The sequence below is a fragment of the Tribolium castaneum genome, chromosome 8 (genome assembly GCF_031307605.1).
Source record: "Tribolium castaneum strain GA2 chromosome 8, icTriCast1.1, whole genome shotgun sequence".
NCBI classification, from domain to species: Eukaryota; Metazoa; Arthropoda; class Insecta; order Coleoptera; family Tenebrionidae; genus Tribolium; species Tribolium castaneum.
Genome location: NC_087401.1, coordinates 13413981 through 13437612, shown reverse-complemented (window position 1 = coordinate 13437612; position 23632 = coordinate 13413981). Strand labels below are relative to the sequence as shown.

Below are 23632 nucleotides of genomic sequence, written 5' to 3'. Positions count from 1 at the left end.
TTTGATTTGGATCAGGAGTGGCCTGGTTGTCCAAATGGTGATTTTGTTGGTTGAAAAACGTGTTGGTCGAGTTCAAAATCCGGTAGTGTCTATAAAAGGATCTTGGAACATCGCACATATCAGAAATAAGCAAGCCAATCATCTATCATATCTGGTACCGATCGGATCGTTTCTTATAGGTTGTACATGTGCTATGTTCAATAGGCTGTATCGGTGTTATAAAGAGATTACCAACAATGATTTTTGATATTTTTCCTTTCCGTCCGAAGACGCGAATGTGATAGGCGTCAGAGAAGAGCTGACTCATTTGACGGGCCATTGTTGTAATGGAATGCCCATCAGAGGCGGCGACGGCGGCGGCGTCGCCCGAAACCTCATATACACGAAAACCGAAGCGAACAATAGAGCGATGAATGACAGAGACGGCCACAAAAAAACACCGATATTAACAATTATAATACATGATTGGAGCATTTTAACAAAATATACCCATAAATCCGAGAAATTCCATCTCGGTCCGGGCCAACGTCACGGTAGGCCATGGATAAAGACGGAACGATACGACCGAGACGGCGTTGGAAAGACAAAAGAATATCGGGCACGTGATGCCGATGCCCGGCTATGAATATCTCGATAAATATCTCCGAGATGACTTGAATTTTCAATACATACTAATTATCTTTTCGATCAGATAAGGAATATTCATTTGAAAAGGAATAAAATCCAAGCTAAAAACCTCCATCAAAAAAATTTATGACAGCTCACGTGGAATTTTTTTATTCGGACGCTAATTGAACCAACCCTTTAACCGGACACGATCTGAGCTCGCTGGTTTTTGACGCGAATTTTGGTTTTACCGCGAAAAACGATATTTTCTGGTATAAAATACCATAAAATACCCAACTTAGTTCTTTTTTTAAATGAAAATTCCAAATTTTTGTTACATCGTTGAAATCGCCACTAATTTGTCGATATAACGCACCCTGGTCCTAAATCCAAATCCCAAATTACAGTTATTATAACATGAGATCGAAAATATGCTCAAGCAAGCTGTGCTTTACTTTAGCCGTTTAATTACACTTTAGCCACATTTTAGTTGTTTATTTACGGCCGCACTTTTGAAGTTATGTTTTACACAGCATATGATGTGGCTAAAGTTACGCTTCACTTTCAAGGCTTGCTCCAATTGAGTATATTTTCGGTCTCATGTTATTTCTTAGATTTATTTGTATGTTTTTTTCTTTGCAAACTATCGATTTGATAACGATAGGTCTGACAATAAAGCACATTATACAGATATTTTTGATTTGTATACAGAGTGTTCCAAAATAAAATACCCAACTTAGTTCTGTTTTTTAATGAAAATTCCAAATTCTTGTTACATTGTTGAAATCGCCACTAATTTATCGATATAACGCAACCTGGTTTCGTGTAAAATAGAATCCCAGTTAATATAACATGAGATCAAAAATATACTCAATTAGAGCAAGCTGTGTCATATTTTAGCCGTTTAATTACACTTTAGCCACATTTTAGTTGTTTATTTACGGACGCACTTTTGAAGTTATGTTTTACACAGCATATGATGTGGCTAAAGTTACGCTACACTTTCAAGGCTTGCTCTAATTGAGTATATTTTCGGTCTCATGTTATTTCTTAGACTTATTTGTATGTTTTTTTCTATGCAAACTATCGATTTGATTTTTTTTAAACGCTAGGTTTGACAATAAGGCACATTTTATAAATATTTTGATTTGTATACAGAGTGTTCCAAAATAAAATTCACTACTTAGTTCTGTTTTTTTTTTTTAATAAAAACCCCAAATTTGTGTTACATTTTTGAATTTGCAACCAATTTTCGATATAATTCACTCAGGTTTCTTAAACTTATCTGTCATAGTTTTTGCGTTATGTCAATTTATGTATCAAAATAGCGTCATGCACAGAAAAATTTATAACTTGAGAACCAATTAAGATAACTTAACCAACTTTTCTTCAATTGATTCCTTAGGCTTTTGCGCATATTTTGCAATGAAAGCAAATTCGAAATTGATATTCCATCGCCTACTACGATTTTTTGAAAATGACAAGCTACAAATGGCAATAACTGGATTTTTTTTAAAGCCACAACCTTTATTTTATTGCATCATTTTATGGCATTTTTTAAAAAAAATTTGTCTACTTTGTAAGATTTATGTGATTTTTGCAAAATAAAAAATATTTATGATTTTTTCGGATAGAACTTATAGACTAAAACTTTCTTCCTAACATTCTTTTGGGTTCAAAAATCCTGAAATTTTGTATCTCTTTTCCTCTCCTAACTTATAGTCTTCCGTAGTCTTTGGAACCAAAGCTATATCCCTTAAATGTGCAAAAAACACTTGATTGTTAGATGTTTGATTTTTTAATTTTTTTTCGAAAGTGTGGCCGATTTCTGATATCTGGAGGGCTTATCGGACAATAACTCCGTAACTTTTAAGTTTATTATCATTGAGGAGCTCTTTTAATTATCTACACCTTTTTCAAAAAAACTTTGTCGTTTGAGAAAATAACTCATATAAGCAAAAATAAGTAAAATTCTTAACTAAAAAAACTCCACGCCAGTCGATTCTCCAGATCATTTTACACAGATTTACATCAAAATAGTTTCATATTTTTGAAAAGTTTTGTTGTAATTAAGAAAATAAAAAACTGAAAAAAAAATCATAACTCGAAAAAATCATAACGTCTTAAAGCAAAACGATTTATCCCAACAAATGTATTATCTTAGGTTGAATTAAAGTGAATTTTTAAAACATTTTACCTAAAATTATAACGGTCATTACAAAAAATTAAAAAATATATTTTTTTAAAAGTTGTTCTAGCAAAGTTTTATGCATTTTTCAATGTCTTTAAAACACTCTACAATCTTTAAAAGTGGAAAAAACGGTCAATTGGTTCGATGTAATTAGTTTTTAAATTTTTTTCGAGATTTTGGAGGATTTTCCATACCTATTGGAGCTGTTATATGCTAATAACTTCGAAATTATTAACTAAAACACATTTAATTTTAGCTTTCTTGGAAAGCTGTTATCGGTAATTATTGGTCTTTTGAAAAAAATCATTGTTTTAGGACTAATAGTTTTCGAGAAAACTACAAAAAAATAGAAGGTAAAATGAAAAATTGACAAAATAAAAACAACAATCATTTAAAAATCTTATAAATTGTCCCTAATAAGCTGATATTAGGGCAATTTTCTTGTCCAATTCGCTCAAGTGTTTTCGTGACACGTAAACAAATTTTTTTATCATCTGGTATAAATATCGCAATAAAAATATTTCTAAACCTAATCTTCTATTTATCATTCAATTCGAATCAAAAGCAGATATAAATATGCAACAACTGGGTGACTTACCCTCGTCCAAATGCTCCACATGCCAATTCACACCGACTTATTGTGTCAAAGAAAGAGATACAAGCCGCTCATCCGATAAAATTTATCAAATATCTCTCCAATTTTCACAAATTTAACAAAATCTCGTCGGAAACAAGTATCGATCCCACCGTCGTAAATTTTCGTTCACAAAATTCGCCGAAATCGACTCGAAACTGCATGAATTTTTTATCTAATCTCACAGACAGCAGAAATTACGATTCATGTGTAAATTTATACGAATTTTGCAAAAAAAATCAAATGATAATTACGCCAAGGTTATCTCAATTAAAAAAAATACTCGTATAATGAATGAGCTTAAAAATAAAACCACTTATTTGAGCGTTCCCTCAGAATACGGCCGACATATGGTGTATTTTATAATTTTTTCACTTCGGGATAAGTTTTTTCGGCCATTACAGATGTGTGTGCGTAAAAGGGTTAATCAAGCCGGAAGTGGGACAGACTTAGACGTTCCAGAACGGGAAAGGCTTAATGCAGCTCGATTAGCTTTTCCATATTTGATTTAAAAGGGGGAAGGAATGAAAAAACAGCGGATGTGTTGCACGATTTTCGAGGACTTGGCTTCTAATTCATTGATGCGATGCGATAACACGGCGAAAGATTAATTTTTATCGACAAAATACCCATCTGAGGAATGTGATGCAATCGCAACTAATTTATTAAGAGAGGCCATGACAATGACCGCGGATATTTTCAGCAAATTCGGTCGAAAAATAAAATTGTATCAGTGTTCAACTTTGGATTTTTCAGCTTTCGGGATAAAAAAACACAACTTTTAAAATTTAATTTTGATGATAAACACTTTTCAGTTTTGTTGAAGCGAAAGAGTCTCTTTCTTGGTTCTATTACCGAATAAAAATATTTAATAAAAAATTGAGAAAAAAAATCTCGACTTTACTACTTAATACTGCTAAGAATCATTGAGAGGAATTTTTTAAATTATTTTCCTAGAGTTTGTTGGAACGTGTGCATATAATATACATCCTGTATAGTAAAAGAAGAATAATTTTGTAAAAAAAATAAAAAATAATACAAGTTCAAAAAAAAATATATATATAAAAAAAGAACCGAAAAAATCAGTAATAATAATAATAATAATAATAATAATAATAATAATAATAATAATAAAATGTATTTCCAACAGACTTCTTAGTCTGCAGTGGACAAGATAATAAATGGACGAGTAGTATATATAGTTACAATAAAATACAATGTGTTCAAAAATGGTTGTTCATCAAGTCGACTATGGAATTTAAAATCAATGTGCCGCTTCGTTCAAATGACTATTGTATTCTGATTATTGTCATTTATGACAAATTTTTAAATTCACTTTTTTGCATTTTTCTGCAAAGTTGTTTCAAGTCTAGGGTTTGTCTTTATTTGTATCTTGTTTTCGTGATTTTTGTTGTTATTTACTCTTTATTTTTTAGAATCTAAGTCTTTTTGCATCATTTTGACGAATCTGTCATTCTGACGGCATTCACAATTTAAATTAAGCGGCACATTACGTTCAAATTTCATAGGTGACTTGATGAACAACCATTTTTGAACACATTGTATACAGCGTGCTCAAAAACTGGCGCACCAACTCAATGGTGTGTGGTAGAGAACTGGTTACATATAAAGGTAAAAATAGTAAAAAAATTCTTTGTATTAAAGTTATCGATAAATAACTAATTTTAGGTAAATGATATGTGGCAACGTTGTCTAATAGTCGTGATCGCAATAGAATCTGATCAACAATTAAAATAAATTATTTTTGTAACGGTTTCCTAGGAAATAATTCCCAGTGTTGGCACATCTACACATTGTGATTGTTTTGATAAATTTTAATCTTTTTTAATCAAAAAAACTGCTAAAATCTGATAGTAAATTTTAAAATAATTATTCATTGTTTTGTTACGGAACGATTACCTGGTGTGAAACATAAAAACATAAAAAATAATGAAAACTAAAGAAGTTAACACAATAAGTTTGTAGCTCCAGATTTTTTAAAATATAACTTTAGGAATTTTTTTAACATCTTTTCCGTAATCTGCACTTGCTTCTCAATAACGTACCACTGAGTTGGTGCGCCAGTTTTTGAGCACCCTGTATAAAAAAGAAATACCAAAAAAGAAAAAAAACCTTGACAAAATTGAAACAATTGTAACAAATTACAATTACAATTACGAAGAAAAATATTCCAAAAGTTTGACCTTTACAGTTTTATATTGGAAATTATGGAAGAAAATATCTAGAACTATTATATACTTTAAAACATTTAAAAAGTGGAGAATTATGATGATGTAAAGTATTAGGGGTAGAAAAATAAAATGTAAGAGAAATGGACTTCATTTTTTTGCTGTAAGTTACTTTTATCAAAATGCCTTACGAAATATTCATGATAAATTTTAAATATAAGTATTTAGAAAACTTTCTTAAAATGTTTTCTAACATATTAATATAAATTTTTATACATGAAGGAAAATTTTGCAAAAGAAATTGAAATTGAAAGTAAAAAAAAATGATGATATAAATAAAAAATACAGTACTTAATAGAAAAACAAAAAATAAAAACGAAAAAAATTAACAACAAAAAGAATTATTTTGGAAAGAAACATGAGGAAAAAAATTAAAAAAATAATTATTAGGTCGAGAATTTCAGCCAAAATCGCAATTGTTTAAAAAAAGGTTATGAAAAATATTCCGATAGGTTAAAAAATACAGCAAGTTTTGTATTTTTCGACCGTTTAAACAAGTTTCTTCGAAGCTGAAACACTAAATTGACTCGAAAATAATACATTACTAATTTGACATTTTATCGTTTAAAACACAGTACCTAATAGAAAAAGAAAAAATAAAACGAAAAAATTAACAACAAAAAGAAATATTTTGGAAAGAAACATGAGAAAAAAAAATAAAAAACAACAATTATTAGGTCGAGAATTTCAATCACAATTGTTTAATAAAAGTTTATGAAAAATATTCCGATGTGTTAAAAAATACAGTAAGTTTTGTATTTTTCGACCGTTTAAACAAGTCTTTTCGAAGCTAAAACACTAAATTAACTCGAAAATAATACATTACTAATTTGACATTTTACCGTTTAAAACACAGTACCTAATAAAAAAAAATAACAAGAAAAAAATTAACAACAAAAAGAATTATTTTGGAAAGAAACATGAGAAAAAAAATTTAAAAATTTAATCATTAGGTCGAGAATTTTAATCAAAATCGCAGTTGTTTAATGAAAGTTTATAAAAAATATTCCGATGTGTTAAAAAATACAGTAATTTTTCTATTTCTCGAGCGTCTAAGCAAGTTTTTTCGAAGCTGAAACACAAAATTGACTCGAAAATAATACATTGCTGATTTGACATTTTACCGTTTAAAAAAATAAGTCAAAAACGATGTTATTTTAACAGTTTTTGAGAGTTTTCGTACGTTATTCAAGTAAAATCGCAATTATTTTGATAATTTTTTTCGAAAATAGGCCCAAAAGTCAAATTACTACACAGCTACTATTTTTTAAATTAAAAATTTTGAATAGAACTTTTTTAACTTAAAGATAAATGACGTAGAAAAACAAAATTTAGGTAGTACAAAAAAATCTAATCATTGACAGTGAAAAAAAAGTTGGCCAAGACCGGGATCGAACCTCAAACTTTTGAGTTGTTTTTTGGAAATAGTTGCTCAATTATTTATTTCACAAATTTCCAAAATAATGGTGTTTCTGCGTGGACAAAGTGATGGAATCCTAAAAATATCGAAAAACAATGTCATTTGTGACCTATCACGTACTTTAGCAATTATTTTGAAAACTCTCACCTAAGTCACACCAAATTAATAAAAAAGGCCGTGACAATACCGCGGCAATTTTCAGGAGAAATGTTTCAGTTGCTGAAACGCCTCGTATGCAAATCGTTCGAAAAGAAAATTGTTTCAATGTCCAACTTCCGCGCAACTGTTTGGCTTCAGGGCGCGAAATAATAAATAATAAATCAACGTTTAAAAGTCCCCGGTGTTAAATAGATCTTTCTCGTACATTATGTAACAAAAGCAATGGTAGTCATACCTGCGGCTTAACTGTCCGAGAGGCTATTAATAGAAGAGGATGCATTATCGTCGATAGACATAATCACCTAATACGTGCTGTGAAATATACATACTGACCACTCTTTAACGTGTTAAGGTGTTGGCGACACACCGCTTTAATTAAGTCGGGTTTTTTTTGTTGTAAAATCGGGAATTTCGTTCCCACCGTCACAACCCTTTGAGAAAAAAACACAACGCGACACATGTATTAGAAAAAACCCTTCTCTGAGAAACACCGAAGATTTTTTACACCCTTTTCCTCGTTATTATGAAAAAAAATATGCACCCTTTGGGCACGTCATGTGTGTTTTGTGTTGTATTTCCACCCTTTCTTCCGATAAAAAAAGCCTAGTAATTCTATCTAGAGTTTTAAACCCTTTACGGATAAACACAGCTGCACGGAATCGCGAAAGGGTGACACCTGAGGGGATGCAACATCCCTTAAGAAATTCTACATATGACGAATTTCGGTTTTATACCTGTTTTTGCCGCCAAATAACAAAGATTGAAAATATTGTAGCCAAACGCAAAATAACAAAAAAAATGTCTTAATGTTTTAGTCAAGTCTACTGAATCTGATACTCATTTGTTTTACATGAGTTGTGGTCAAAAATCGACAAAAATAAGTCAAAACTGATGGTATTTTAAACGCTTTCGTTCATTTTTGTGCAAAATTGCATCAAAAATTAATCAAAAACACAAAAAAAAATTATTGTTAAAAATTACTTGTTCAAGCCTCCTTGATGTAAAGTCAAAAAATTGCTTTAATTTAGCTTAATTTGACCGATTTAGCTCATTTTTGAACAAAAAATTCAAAACAAATTTTGGTTAAAAATCAGTTAAGTAAAGCACTACATAATTTTTGTTTTTTCCATTGAATTAGCAACTTTCCAGCCAGAAAAAGTTGATTCCCAAAATTTCGTTAAAAGTAAACCAAAAAATCACAAAAATAGACGAAAAATGGCATTATTATTTAAAATTATTCAAAACTCTTAGGTGTTTTTGTTTTTTTTTTGCCAAATCTGACATTTTAGAGACAAGAATTTTTGCAAAATGAACTTCCAACTCGGCTCTAAAATATTTTCGCATCGTAAACAATATCATTGTTAGCAATAATTACTCGATAAGCCGACAAGCCTGATAATAATCTCCAAAAACTCAAAAAACCGCCAAATCATCATCACGTGTCATTATTAATCGAAGTAATGGGATCTCGCAGTCGGAGCATAAATAAAAAAAGATTAATTACTGTAATAACAAATTTCCGATCCGAACGAATTTATTTAAACGAACTTCTGTCGTCGAACCCGCAACCAAAAATAGAAGGTTTATTCAACCCTTCACCATATTTTTCTCTAGACGGCTCCTCTCTGCGACAAAAAAACTCCCTCGGCGTTAATTAATTATTTTCAACCCTCTCTCCCAAATATTATTGCAAGGGTGCGATTCTCTCACGAGTTTATTGTTTTATGAAAATTTTCAAACATTTGCGGCTTGTTTTCGATGTTTGACACAAACGGGGAATTTTTATGGGAGAGGGTGGCGAAGATTTATGCGTGGGAGAATAGCTTTAAAGTGATCGTCAACGGAAGTGGACGATTTTTAAAAAGAAATGAAAGATGGAAAATGACGGAAACGTGTGAGACACTGTTGTTGCATTATTAATTATAAAGCATTATTTTCGGGAACGGTAATTAACACAAACGCACGTTTTAAGGGGTGGTAAGACAGAAACGTGAAAAATTATTTTCAGTTTTTTTGAATCAGTAGAAGTTAATTTTTTGTTGTAGGAACTTAGTACCAATCAAATTCTTTGCAACATACAATTAGAGCCACATTTTTAAAATTTGAAATACAAACAGGAAAAAGAAATACAAATTGATGACGGACGGGACAAAAAAAGGGCCAAAACATTACAAATAAAGTTCGAAAAAACATTACTTTTGCCTTTTTAAAAGCTTTTATTTAGCTTGCTTTGTTGTCTGTCTGTCTGTTTCATATTTTTGGAGCCAAATTTCAAAGGGTTCCCGTGGTCCCAATGAATTGAAATTTTGCATACTTACGTAATCTGCGTGACAATGCAATCCTATGTGATTAAATACCCCCTAAATGGGGTTTTGAAGTTTTAAGTTATATTAACAAATAAGTTTTCGATGTGTACAGGGTGCTGCATTTTAAATATCCGAATAGGGGATCTCCGAAATTAAGAGGTTTAGAGAAAAACGAGTGACACATTTTCGGGTCCGTTTTTTGAGAAAATAATTTTGGTCAAAACCGCATCTCGTTATCGTCTTTTGTTTTCGACTTATAAGCAGAAGTTGACATTTTAGCGAAATCTTAAAAAAATCATATCTTCCTTATTATAAAAGATACACATTTGAAACAAAGACATTATACAGGCACTTTTTTCAGAGAATCTAATAATGTTATCAGCGATTATTTTCAACCATTCGTTTAACTGTAATAACATAAAGTTGTATTTTTTTAAATAGGAATCATAGTTGGCTATGACATTTTCGAAAACCTTATTTTTTTCTGATTTGATATGTCTATTTGTGTAATACATTAATTTTAAATATTTAAGAAAAAACAAAACATTTCGCTTTTTCGTTATAGTAGGCCATGAAAAAATTTTGGATTTTGAATTAAAACTATGAAAATTGTATTACCTAACAAGTATTTATAATTTAATGATTTTTTAAACCCTAATTAATTCAAAAACAGCATAATAAATTTTTTTTAGAAAAATTTTTGCAATTAATAAAAATTATTTGTTTTTATATTTAAAATGGCAAGCTCATGTTGTCATTCTATTTTCCAATTTTAAACATGAAATGTCGAAAAAAGAAAAATCTTATTAATTGTATGATTGCGTATCAATAAAATTTTATTTTACAAAAAAATGTCAATCCAAACACCAAAATCAAATTCCATCTGCGGTAAAAAAATACAAAACATTATCAACGTCACCTCCATTGAACTTCACTAAATAATAAAAAGGTGTCATCAAATGGTAGTGACACATAGTTTGCAATTTTCTGCACATTTTTTATGTAATTAAAATCTGCGACGCTCGTATATTTGTTCAATTGAAAATAACTTTAACATAGCTTATTTTTATAATTTCACATTTTTTACTTTAATAACCGTTCACAAAATTTCTAGATTATTCACACCTTTAATGTGAAATAATTTTTCCATGGTCAACTACTTTCAAATGTTTTAAATATATTTTTTATCAAAAATATATAAAAATATCAAACTATATTTATATTGTTTTGAGTTCAGAAAAATAAGCTTTTCGAAAATGTCATAGCCAACTATGATTCCTATTTAAAAAATACAATTTAATGTTATTATTATTGTTATTATTAATGTTATAACTTATACCAATATGAGATCTCAGATCTCAGAGAAAAAGACGTTCAGAATAAGCAAAGACTAAAAAGCAATAAAAAAATAAATAATAAGATGAAGACAATAACAATTATGTTCACAACCTTGATTATTGCCTAAATGGCCCAAAGTGGGTGTGACCAGTGATTTTGGGGTGAGGGTTGATCAAGGAAATTGTGCTGTGTCCACTAAACTACCAACTCCTACTCTTTCCAATGTCGTTTTATTTAATTTTTTTAATCAAGGCTGTGTATTTTTGATGAAATCAAAAAATACCGACGATCTTTTTATTTATAATTATTTAAAAAGAGTGTAATGATAATGAATTTACCATGAATGTACTAATATAGTTAATTTATTTATTTGGTGCGGCATGATTTTAAGATGCAACTTTTTTTCTCGATTTGGGTTATTAAAGTTACGTCTTTTAATGATGTTTCCGAACGTGGTAGGTGAATAGGTTTGTATTTAGTGATGTACAAATGAAATTGTTATTATTTTTGCAATAAAACAAATTTAACCTAGCCAGATGTGTGACGTTATTTTTCCCTTTTCCCTGAAAATAAATGCAATAAATTAAAATTTCTGGTTGAAAAATTCCCCAAAAAAAAATGTTCAGGGGGGCAAAAAATGGGACAAAAAATTGGTAGAGGGAGCAAAAAATGGGACAAAAAATTTAAGCCGCAACAAAAAATGGGACAAAAAATGTGGTCGTTCGAAAATTGCGATTTTCAAATTTTTAAAATTCAGTTTTCTTGAAAATAAATTTTTCGATGGAGCAAAAAATGGGACAAAAAGTTCCTGGGGTGAGCAAAAAATGGGACAAAAAATTTTAGCAGCAACAAAAAATGGGGCAAAAAATTTGGTTGTTGGAAAATTTCGATTTTAAAATTTTTAATTTTCAGTTTTCTTGAAAAAAATTTTTCGATGGAGCAAAAAATGGGACAAAAAATTCCTGGGGTGAGCAAAAAATGGGGCAAAAAATTTTAGCAGCAACAAAAAATGGGGCAAAAAATTTGGTTGTTGGAAAATTTCGATTTTAAAATTTTTAATTTTCAGTTTTCTTGAAAATAAATTTTTCGATGGAGCAAAAAATGGGACAAAAAATTCCTAGGGTGAGCAAAAAATGGGGCAAAAAATTTTAGCAGTAACAAAAAATGGGGCAAAAAATTGGTCAAAGGAAAATATCTATTTTTCGATTCTTTAAATTCAGTTTTCTTGAAAGTTGATGCCAATTTTGTCATAGGAAAAGAAGACACAAAATTATTCAAGAATCGTTCAAGTTTTATTTTTCTTTCTGTTACACATCTTTACACTTCATTTGTAATAAAACTGACGACAAATTCCTTCATTATAAGATGATTTCTGGCTTCAAAATGGACTAAGTTGTTCGCAATTTGAGATGGTTTTCGTGCAAGTTTTTCCAAAATCTGCCAGTTTGACCTAAAAAAGAAAGAATTATGTTCTTTAGAACTGCACATTTGGACGTAACTGGTGAGTTTTTAGCCAAAAAGGTAAGTATTTAACATAGTAAAATATCTTCACGACCTTTCGGCAGAAAAAAAATTGAACTTTTGAAAACGTCAATTTTTAACCGAAATAACCACTAAATAACCTTTAACATTTTCAAAAGAAGTTGGGGATGGTTCTATTTGGGCAAAATTTTGCTGAATAAATGAAGTTGTACGGTCAAAATAACTGAAACGCTCAAAAAAAAACAATATTATCACAACATCCGACCCAACTAAATATGATTCATAAAAAATATGTTTTTTTCGTCAAATGCGTGTCAGAAAAATGGAAAAAGGAAAATTTCGACCTAGAGAAAAAAAAATTGAACAACGAACAAAACTGGATAAAAAAAAGACGCCAGAAGCAAAAAATGACAATTCAAAAGGAAGCCACAACGGTCGAAAGTAGGAAAAATTTCGATTTTTTGGGAAAGGAAAAAAAAGAGTGAACAAAACTATAACAAAACTCAAAAAATTCTATTTTATGTATACAACACTTTAATTACAGAAACAATTAAAAAAATTGTAAATAATTAATCGAATTTGCGGTTTAATTAAAGTGATTCTTTAAAAGAAAGTGATTTTTCAGTTAAAAAAACACTCAAAAAGTCGAAAATATGCGAAAAAGTTAAAAAAAATCACAAAAGGACGTCAAGCAAAAATGTCTACATTTCTACATTCAGTAAAAAACAGAAACTTAAATCTGAAGAATTTCCAAAAAAACTATTAGTCAAAGATTTTAAAAAATACTTAAAAATCAGTATTTAATTCTTTTGTATTTGGTTTTGTTTTTATTAAAAAATGTGGTGTTGAAACAATTCAAAAATTTCTAAAAATTTTGACTTCAAAGAGTCAAAAACGCTCGAAAGAAAGGATAATTTCATCTTTTTGTGATTTTTTGAGTAGTTTGAACGAAACGGAAAAAAAAGAGCCAAACTGAAACAATACAGGATAATATGACAACAATAAAAATTCAATTTAAAAAAAACACTAATTAAATAAAAAATAAATTTTTAAATTAAAAAGTTTACGACTTGTCTCTTAAAACCTGGCGATTTTATTGGTTTATTGAACCTCGTGACGAAAACGAGAAAAACCCGAAAAATTCCCACGAAGGGGGTGAACTGTTTAAACACAAGAATCCGAATCTTTTTTACCTAAAAATCCTTTAATAACAACGTCCGTCTGGTGTTGGGTTTCATAATTCTAAAATTTCAAAGCTGCGCAGGTAAAAAATCTTACTTTCCCTTTAAACAGGTAAAAAACAGCGCCCTATCTTTGTCCCACCGTGGAGGGTGGAGCGAGATGGGGCGCAAGACGGCCGTAAATCACATGTCAACGGATTGAGTTTATTAAAAATAGACTGCGGGGGAACACAACCGGCCAGAGCTCAAACTCAAACTCGAATCGAATTTTTGATCAAATTCGGGAAAAATGCCAACAGCTGATCGTGTGAGCCAGGTATAAGTAAGGGTTGGAAGGGCCCTTTAATGATCGTCGAGTGATTGATTATTCCCATGATCGATGATTTTCTGATAGTGTTAATTGTGCGATTGAATCAAGTGGAAAATTTTTAATTTTTGTGGGAAAACGGCCTAAAAAACGCTGTGAGAAACGCAACGGTTGAAAAAATTCCAGTGATTGATCGACGATTTTTAGAAATTTCTCCTTTTATTATCGACTAATAAAATCTGGGAACAGCAGTTTACGACTTGATTGCGTCAGTTGATGTGATCAAAAATTAAAACTGGAATTTTTTTAGAACAAAATATTAAACACAAACACCGAATTTGAAATTCTAATTTCCGAGAAATAACTGCTAATGGTTGCGGAGTAACACATGTCAGAGCAATTATCGTAAAAAATTTGTTTAAATAATTTGCCACTTTTTATTAATTCGAACGGTGTTTAGGCCAGGCGGTGAGATTTTTATCGCTTATTTATTCGAGAACACAACTAACGCGTCCCAAGGAATGGACATAAATTTCAGGCTTTCGGCAATTTTTTTTTTATTATTTTAACACACTTTTTATGAAGTTTTGAAAACTATTTTTTTTGCTAATTGTCAACATTATTTAAAATAAAAAAAATTAGGTTTTTAATTAAAAGATGCACTAAAAAGTAAAAAATAATGTTTTTCTATCAGAGGAGAATATTTTTGTCCAGGTTAGGATTCTAAAATTTCTAAAAGCTTTGGTAATAGTGGTCATTTCAAGAAAGTAATTCTAATATGCTCTCTTGTTATTAATTATCATTTCCAAATCTACCTTTAGGGAAAATTAAATATATAGGATTGCATTGTCAATCAGATTACGTAAGTGTGTAAAATTTTACTTCATTCGGACAACAGGAACCCTCTCAAAATTGGTTCGGAAAATATGAAACAGACAGACAGACAACAAAGTAAGTTAAATAAAAGCTTTTAAAAGTTATAACGAAATTTCGCACAAAGTGATTTTCTCACTCATAAAAAAATAGGCCAACAAATTTCGATCTAATCTGGTGTTTTTGGACGAAATTTCAAAAATCAAGTGTCTTAGTCAATAAAAGATAAATCTGACGAAAAAAGCAAAAGTATACTCTTGTCAACAGATTCTATTTTAACGAAATATGCAAACATTCTCGAAAAATGAAAAATTTCGCAAAATATGTGAAAATCACAAACTTTCCGGCGTAACTGAGGTTTTTTTTTTTCAAAAAACAAGTGAGTTTTGCATTTGAAACCCGGGAATTTACCGAAACAATATGTTCTTTTCGACCTTTATTTTTAATTTTGTAATCTGTTTTAGACAACTAGTAGATTTTGAAATATGTTTGAGCAAAACTGAAAAAAGCGAGTTCTTATCTCAAAATTGTGCTTAATAAGCATTTAAAAAACCAAAAATAATGCTTTTGAACTAGTCAGTCACCTATAGTTTTTTGAATTTTTAGAACAATTTTGATAAAAATGTGAAATAAATCGAAATAATTTAACTGGAAATTTTTTGTGTTGTAGGAGTTTTAACCCAAAAAACTTAACTTTTGACATAATGTACAAAATTTTCGCTATCTTTTATAAAATTTCGCAATAAAATGGGTTTCTTCTGAAAAAGCGAACTGAAAAACAGACTATAACAAACTTTAAATTTCGATCTCATTTGATCATTTTTGCCAAAATTTCGAAAATCAAATGAGTACCTTACTCAAAAAAAATTAAATGTGACAGAAAAAGGCTAAAATAGTGTAATTTTCAATCCTTCTACAGCGTGCTCAAAAACTGGCGCACCAACTCAATGGTGTGTGGTAGAGAAGTAGTTACATATAATGGTAAAAATATTTAAAAAATTCTTTGTATTAAAGTTATTGATAAATAACTAATTTTAGGTAAATGATATGTGGCAACGTTGTCTAACAGTCATGATCGCAATAGAATTTGAGCAACAATAAAAATAAATTATTTTTGAAACGGTTACCTAGGAAATAATTCCCAGTGTTGGCACATCTACACATTGTGATTTTTTCGATGAATTTTGATTTTTGTAAATTAAAAAAACTGCTAAAATCTGGTAGGAAATTTTAAAATAATTATTCATCGTTTTATTATGGAACGATTACCTGGTATGAAACATAAGAATATAAAAAAATAATGAAAACTAAAGAAGTTAACACAATAAGTTTGTAGCTCCAGATTTTTTAAAATATAACTTTAGGAATTTTTTCAACATTTTTCCCGTAATCTGCACTTGCTTCTCAATAACGTATCACTGAGTTGGTGCGCCAGTTTTTGAGCACCCTGTATATTATTTCTTTGCCTGTTCTAATAAATTTTTGCGAAATTAGTGACTTTTGGCTGATCATTTTCGATCTTTACTTGGTAAGTTTTCGGTCTATTTGAGCAAGATTTCACAAAATAAGTGAGTTTTTTCGCTCACAATCGAGGTAATTGGATATTTTCTGGGTGTTTTTCTTTTCGCTAGAAACAAGGTAAATGATGAAACAAACCTTTGTCGATCTTTTTCGACATAATTTAAGGAGTTTTTGGCCAAAAATGAGTACCAGAACACTTAAAAATAACCAAATTTTTGACGACTTTGGTCAAAAATTGAAAAAAAAAAGGTTTTTTTAAATTTTAAAGTCGAAAGTCAAAAGTCGTCAAAATTTTAATTTAAAAAAGCAAAAATAATGATTTTGAACTAACCATTAGAAACCTTTTGGCAAAAATACAGTGCATTCAAAAAGTCTTTAGATCAACTCTTGCTGTGAAATGAAAATCTGTCAATCTAAATTCCATAGCAAGAGTGGATCTAAAGACTTTTTGAACGCACTGTATAAGTTTCGCACAAATTTAGCTTTTTTCGCAATTTTTGTTCAAAAAAAGTAAATTTTTGGCGTCATTACTTAATTCAACCTTCTTTGAATTGTAAAATACTTTAGGGCCACGTGTCCGTCAATTCTCACGGCATTCGACAAAGTAAAACGAACGCACGTCCCGTTTCCGAGAGCGATTTTATGCTGTCAAACGGCGTCATGATTAATCGAGTGTTTAAGAAATTTTTAACCGGCTTTTTTACATTTTTCCGTGTAAGTTTTTTTTAAAGATGATAAATGAATTAGGAATAGTTGTGACGAGCAAGTTGGTAGCCGTACATTGTATACGAAGGGACAAAGAAAGGGTCGCGCAGCGGGAGTTTAAAGGAAACTGAATTAGTTACGGAAAAATATCGCAAGGGCTCGATCGTAAATCTCGCTATCGACTTTTGCCTAATTTAGGACGCTTGAAGGGACTCAACCCTTTCAACTGCCGAAGGGCGACGCCGATAAAGTCAATATTTAAATAACTCATTAAGGCAAAGAGAAACTTCATTTCGGATTTAAATTTACGAAATTTTTTACTAGTTGAAGAAAGTATACGGAGGTAATTAGCATACGTCAAGTCAAGTAATTGACATTGCGCTTAAAATTCGAAGAGAGTGCTAAAAGTTTATTTGAATTGAATTTTTTCTTTCATCCTTCGTCGTAAATAGCTTTGTTTCTCTTGTTTGAAGATGTGACAACCAATTAATAAACCCGTATGAATTGATCAGGTTTCAGATGGATGTCCCAGATAGTCACATTTAAATATATACAATGTGTTGGAGGAAAAATCATGTGGTACCACGACCTTCCACCAGATGACGCCAGATTATGAGACCAGCTTCATGGGGAATATTAATAAAACTAGATTATTCATTATAATGTCATTAAACGCCCACGTCACGAAAAAAACTCGCCATAGTCTTATTATTAGTCACTGTATTAAGACTTTCATACAGGTTGTAGTTAAACAATAATTTAATTTCTTCAAGTGGCTCTTACCCTTTTTTTGTTTTTTTTAATTGTTAAAAATTTCCAATAAAGTTTACAATTTTTTTTTGTTTTTGGTAATGTCTAGGTTTTGCGATTTACTGGATCAATTCAAAACAGGCAAAATTTTTACTAAAAATATTCCCCAAGTTTGCAATTTTTATCATTAACTCATTAAAACACAGGTAAACGATTTAAAAAAAATCCAGATTGTATGAAACAAGTCAAAATGACTCTTTTAAAGCAAATTTTTGCATAAAAAGAACATTTATTTAAATCTATTTTCGTTGAAAAACCAGTAGTTAAACGAAATATTCCGAAAAATACAGTGATTTTTTGTGTCGGCAAATAATTTCTCAATGCAACAACAGAAGGTAATTAAATTAAATGAAAAGAAGAAATTATTGTGTAGAAATAAAACTTTTTGAAAAATATGAGAAACAAATTAAAAAATCAAGTGATTTCTGGCATTTATTTAACAAAATATAAACAATTCTTTGAAACAAGCGTAAATTAGCATAAACTGAACTATTTTTTTTTCTAATTTCTGAATAAAATCGACTGAAATTTGGCACTAATTCAATAGAAAATGTCAATATTGAAAGAATTAATTAAAAATCGGGAAATATACAGTGTTATTCTGTATATTTTGTGGAGGGAGTATAAGCAAGAAGCCGTGATTGCGCAAACACCTTTATTAGAAATTTCGAACCAGTGGCGTAGTCAACATGTTTTAATTACTATTATCACTATTACCATTCATAAACTATTAAAAAGAACTATTTAGGGCTAAAAGAACACAAATACTTTGACGGCATGGAATCTATGATACGCCACTGGTATCAGTTGATTTGTAGAAACTACGGAGAACTATAAGTTAGGGGACGAAACGAGATATGAAATCTCGGAATTTTCTGGACCCAAAAAAAAGTACGGCAGAGTTTTAAATGAATTTAAGTTCAACCGTTTCAATAATTACTTAGAAAAAAATTGCAAAACTGTAAAACTTTGAACTCTTAACAGACTAAAAAAAATGCCGAATGAAATTTTCTTCAGAAACATGAGAAAAAAATTATTTAAAATTTGCAATTCGTCTCGTATTTTTCAAAACGCTGCGAATACGGTTAAAGATACAAGAAAAATGTTGGGGAGAAATTTGTAGAGAATTAAATTTCCTTTAAAAAAGTCCGCGAGGCCATATGTCTATTGTCAACGGTTTAGGCCCCAAAGACGTTCAAAGACGCTCAAGCGACGGTTTTATTTCATTTTACAGGTGGTCAAGTAACGAAAGTTAATTTATACCGAAACTGTAGAAGATAGAAATATGGTGTCGCGGACTTTTTTGTAGGAAATTTAATTCTCTACAACTTTGTTCCTTACACTTTTTTCTTATCTTCAACCGTATTCCCAGCGTTTTGATAAATATGCGACATTGCGCAAAGAATTATCACTTAGAGTTATGAATCAGCGTTCCACCTTATATTTTGCGAATACGGTAAAAGATACGAAAAAAGTGTAAGGAACAAAGTTGTAGAGAATTAAATTTTATACAAAAAAGTCCGCGACACCATATTTCTATGTTCAACGGTTTAGGAATAAATTAACTTTCCAACACTTGACCACCGGCAAAATGAAGCAAATCCGTCGCTTGAGCGTCTTTGAACGACTTTAGAGCCTAAATGGTTAAAGATATCGACATGGTCTCGCGGACTTTTTTGTAGGAAATTTAATTCTCCACAACTTTCTTCCAAACATTTTTCTTGCATTTGTAACCGTATTACCAGCGTTTTGAAAAATATGGGGCAGAGTGCAAATTAGTAAGTTTAATTTTTTGTTTGTATCTTTCTATAGAGAATTTAGTTATCTATCTGCGTGAATTTTTTTGGTTGTTATGTATTAACTGTACAGCTGCACAATTGTACAAATACAACCTCTGAAAACTTGGACGGTAATGGAACAACCGCGCTCTCTAGCGGGAACATTTTATTTGTATGTCGTTTCGTATCCTAACCTTCAGATATCCGTAGTCGAACCTTACGTCCTTTAATTTAATTTCTGCAGTTCTTAGCCAAATCGAACAAAACTAGAGAAAAATGTTCATTATCATTACTTTTCTTCGAAATATTTTCTGAATCAAGCCAATTAAAAAAATAAGCTAGATTTTCAATAGCCCTGTATATAAATGGTTTGACATTTTAAGTTTTTAAGTGAATTACCCTGTACATTAGTTAATCTTTTTGGTATTTTTTTCATGATTCATTAAAAACACCTAATTTAGTCTCAATACATATGCAACCAACCATACACCCGCAGCGCGCTGCACGTTGCCTAGGTGAATTCTCGTACGGCGGTAAATTTAACGTGTTGTGGTGGATCTGTGTTGTTTTTTCCGCCGCCACTTGCGCCCCTCTCGTGTGCAATCGCTTGTGTAATGCATAAAAAGGTCGGCGCTTTTGCTGTTGACCGTCAAGTTCGGCGTAAAATTCGCAATGCTTGAATTGAGACGCTCAGAGGAAGCTTATTGAAATTCATAATGCATAATAAAATCGTCGGTGTTTTGTGCTGCCTGTTGCGGATTTTCCAGCTTTTTGTTTGTAAATAATGAACGGATTAGGCGAGTTTCACGGACGATTTGGCGATTTCGGGGCGAAATGAAAGCGGAAATTATTTATGGGCGAAAAATGTACACAATACGCTTGAAGAAAAAACAATTAGTTTAATGTTTATTCCAAGGCTTGCCGGAAAAGCCGCTATAATAATTAAAACATCAAAGCGATATTTCAGAATGGTCCTGAGAGGCAATCAGGCGATTGTCCTTTTTTCGTCGGTCGTTGATATTCGCCGCTTTTCGTCCGATTTCGATTTTCCCAGGGCTTCTGGATATTGCAAACGCTTTTCCTCGTATGATGTGTACAGTGCGAGAAGAACGTCAAGTGGAAAACGATGGAAAGCTCGTCGCATATGTAATCAAAAGTACGAGCTTTTGCCATCTTTTCTCTCCCGCGCGAGTCATGTGAAAAAAATATGAAGTGAGTCGACGGACACGAGACAAATCAAGTGATTTCAAGGAATTGAATATTTAAAAAAATTATTATTTAAACTAATATTATACAATTTTGTATCGCCATCGATGGACACACTTATTCTTCATAAAAATTTAAAACATGTTTGAGAGGTAAGTTGTGTTGAAGCGATGGGTTTTTTAGTAGGATTGCCTTATTCACCCTGTATGTGAGTGGCGTAATATTGCCAACAATAAAATGCTAAAGCTGGAATTGTGCAGCTCCGAATCTAATAAATTTACATTTCTATTTTTCAGCGTCAGCTTGGCTTATCGAAATTTTAACCAAGGTGTTAACAACAAGTAAATGTAAATGTTGGTACCACTTTGGTTATTTTTTTAATAGTCTGTAGAAACTGTAAAAGGTTATTATGAAATCACAAGAATAATGAGTTTCAAGAATCGATTTTATTAAAAAAAGATTTAATTTCTGAAGGAATTATTAGAAAAAAATTTTTTTCGGTCATTCTTTGAATAAAAATTTGTCTAATATTTAAATCCTAAGTTGTTTTATTTCAGCATTTTTCAATTAAACTTATTGTTATCGAGAATAAATTGTCCTAAAATACTCGTATGCTTCGTTCGCCCAATACGTTTTTTTTTTAAAGAAACGTCTAATTTTGTTGAACAAATGCCTGATCTCTAAGGTTTTTTAATTTATTAAAGCAAAAAATTGCAGATGTATCGGATTTTGTTGAGCAAAAATTTTGATTATTTCGAAAATCGCAAGAAATAGCATCACGAACAACAAACAAAAATCTAGTAAATGAAATTTTGATCAATTTTCAAAAAAAACTAAAACAAAAACTATAACAAAAGCAAGTCTAAAAAGTATTTCTAAAAAAAAATCATTAAGGTCCTAAGAAGTGATTAAGGATTCAGTATTTTTTTAGAGTCGAAGGCCCTTCTAATAAGCTTTGTTTCTTATAAAAATAAAAAAATCAGAGGACGGAATAATTGTTGAAAAAAATATTTGTGTATTCAAGATTTTGGAAAAAAAAATCACTAAGGCTCTAAGAAGTGATTGTTGGTTTACTATTTTTTTCAGTTAAAAGCCCTTTTAATAAGCATTGTTTTCTGCAAAAATTAAAAACAATGGTAGACGGAATAACTGTTGAAAAAAATAATATTTGTGTTTTCAAAGTATTAAAAAAAATAAAAAAAACATTAAGGCCCAAAAATGTGATTGTCGGTTCACTATTTTTTTTACAGTCGAAAGCCCTTTGGGTAAGTATTATTTTCTGCAAAAATCAAGGAAATCGCAACACAGAATGACTCTTGAAAAAAATATTATTTGTATTTTCAAGGAGTTTTGAAAAACAAAAAAATTCATTAAGGTCATATGAAGAAATTGTTTATTATTTTTTTACAGTCGAAGGCCCTTTTAATAAGCTTTGTTTCTTATAAAAATAAAAAAAATCGGAGGACGGGATAATTGTTGAAAAAAATACTTGTGTTTTCCAAATTTTGAAAAAATAAAAAAAAATCATTATGGCTCTAAGAAGTGATTGTTGGTTTACAATTTTTTTCAGTTAAAAGCCCTTTTAATAATCTTTGTTTTCTGCAAAAATAAAAAACAATTGTGGACGGAATGACTGTTGAAAAAAATAATATTTGTATTTTCAAAGTATTAAAAAAAACATTAAGGCCCAAAAATGTGATTGTCGGTTCACTATTTTTTTACAGTCGAAAGCCCTTTGGATTAGTATTATTTTCTGCAAAAATCGAGGAAATCGCAACACAGGAAGACTCTTGAAAAAAATATTATTTGTATTTTCAAGGAGTTTTGAAAAAACAAAAAAAATCATTAAGGTCGTAAGAACTGATTATCGGTTTATTATTTTTTTACAGTCGAAGGCCTTTTTCATAAGCTTTGTTTCTTATAAAAATAAAAAAAATCGGAGGACGGGATAATTGTTGAAAAAAATATTTGTGTTTTCAAAATTTTGAAAAAACAAAAAAAAAATTAAGGCTCTAAGAAGTGATTGTTGGTTTACAAATTTTTTTCAGTTAAAAGCTTTTTTAATAAGCTTTGTTTTCTTCAAAAATAAAAAACAATGGTGGACGAAATAACTATTGAAAAAAAAATTTGTGTTTTCAAAGTATTAAAAAAAAATAAAAAAAAAACATTAAAGCCCAAAGATTTGATGCCCAAAGATTTGATTGTCGGTTCACTATTTTTTTTTACAGTCGAAGGCCTTTTTAATGGCACCTTGGCATCGTACAGTTACCCAATAAAATAATATTAAACAGAACTCTCCACAGGACGCAAAATCTGTGACCACCTATTTTAATTAATTATAATTTTTTGTTGATATTTTGTTGAATGATTTGTGCAAAAAACTGTGTAAGAGGAAAGAGACGGGTTTTCGGGATAGTTCCAGGGTTATCGACAGCTTTACGAAACCAATAACCCGATTTACTTGGAGGTATCTGAAGAAAATCTAATAAAAGTATTCCGGGTTTTTACTTGAAATAAAAAGCAAGCCGGCACCGTTTCGTGGTTTAATTTTGAAGTTAGGGGTCAGTCAAATATGGATTTTCCCGAAATAAGCAATGAAATGTCAAACTGCCATTCATATAAAATTTAAAGTTATTTCTGGCGGAGGAAATTGGGGCACTCTGAGCGCCGTTAAAAGTTTTTTCGTGTTGTAGTCAAGTTTGTTAAAATTTGTCAAAAACAATAAAAGCCTCAATCCAATTCAGCAGTAAATAAACAAAGGCTGATGGCGCAGTCACAATTCATAAAACTTAATAAAGCAAAACAACTCCAACTCGTAATAGCGAACGATCCGATCCGACTTGGGTTTATTATCACAACTCGCCGC

General features: G+C 30.5%; 2 protein-coding genes across 2 annotated transcripts in view; one reads left to right on the top strand and one right to left on the bottom strand.

Moving 5' to 3' along the window:
• LOC661767 (zinc finger protein castor homolog 1) overlaps positions 1–3527 on the bottom strand; it is a 107096-nt gene extending 103569 nt beyond the window's left edge. The window contains exon 1 of the mRNA XM_064358604.1: positions 3396–3527. The gene's annotated coding sequence lies outside the window, so the exon portion shown is untranslated. The remainder of the gene's footprint in view (positions 1–3395) is intronic.
• Positions 1–23632, top strand: part of LOC103313412 (uncharacterized) — a 158490-nt gene that overhangs the window by 101877 nt on the left and 32981 nt on the right. The window lies entirely within an intron of this gene.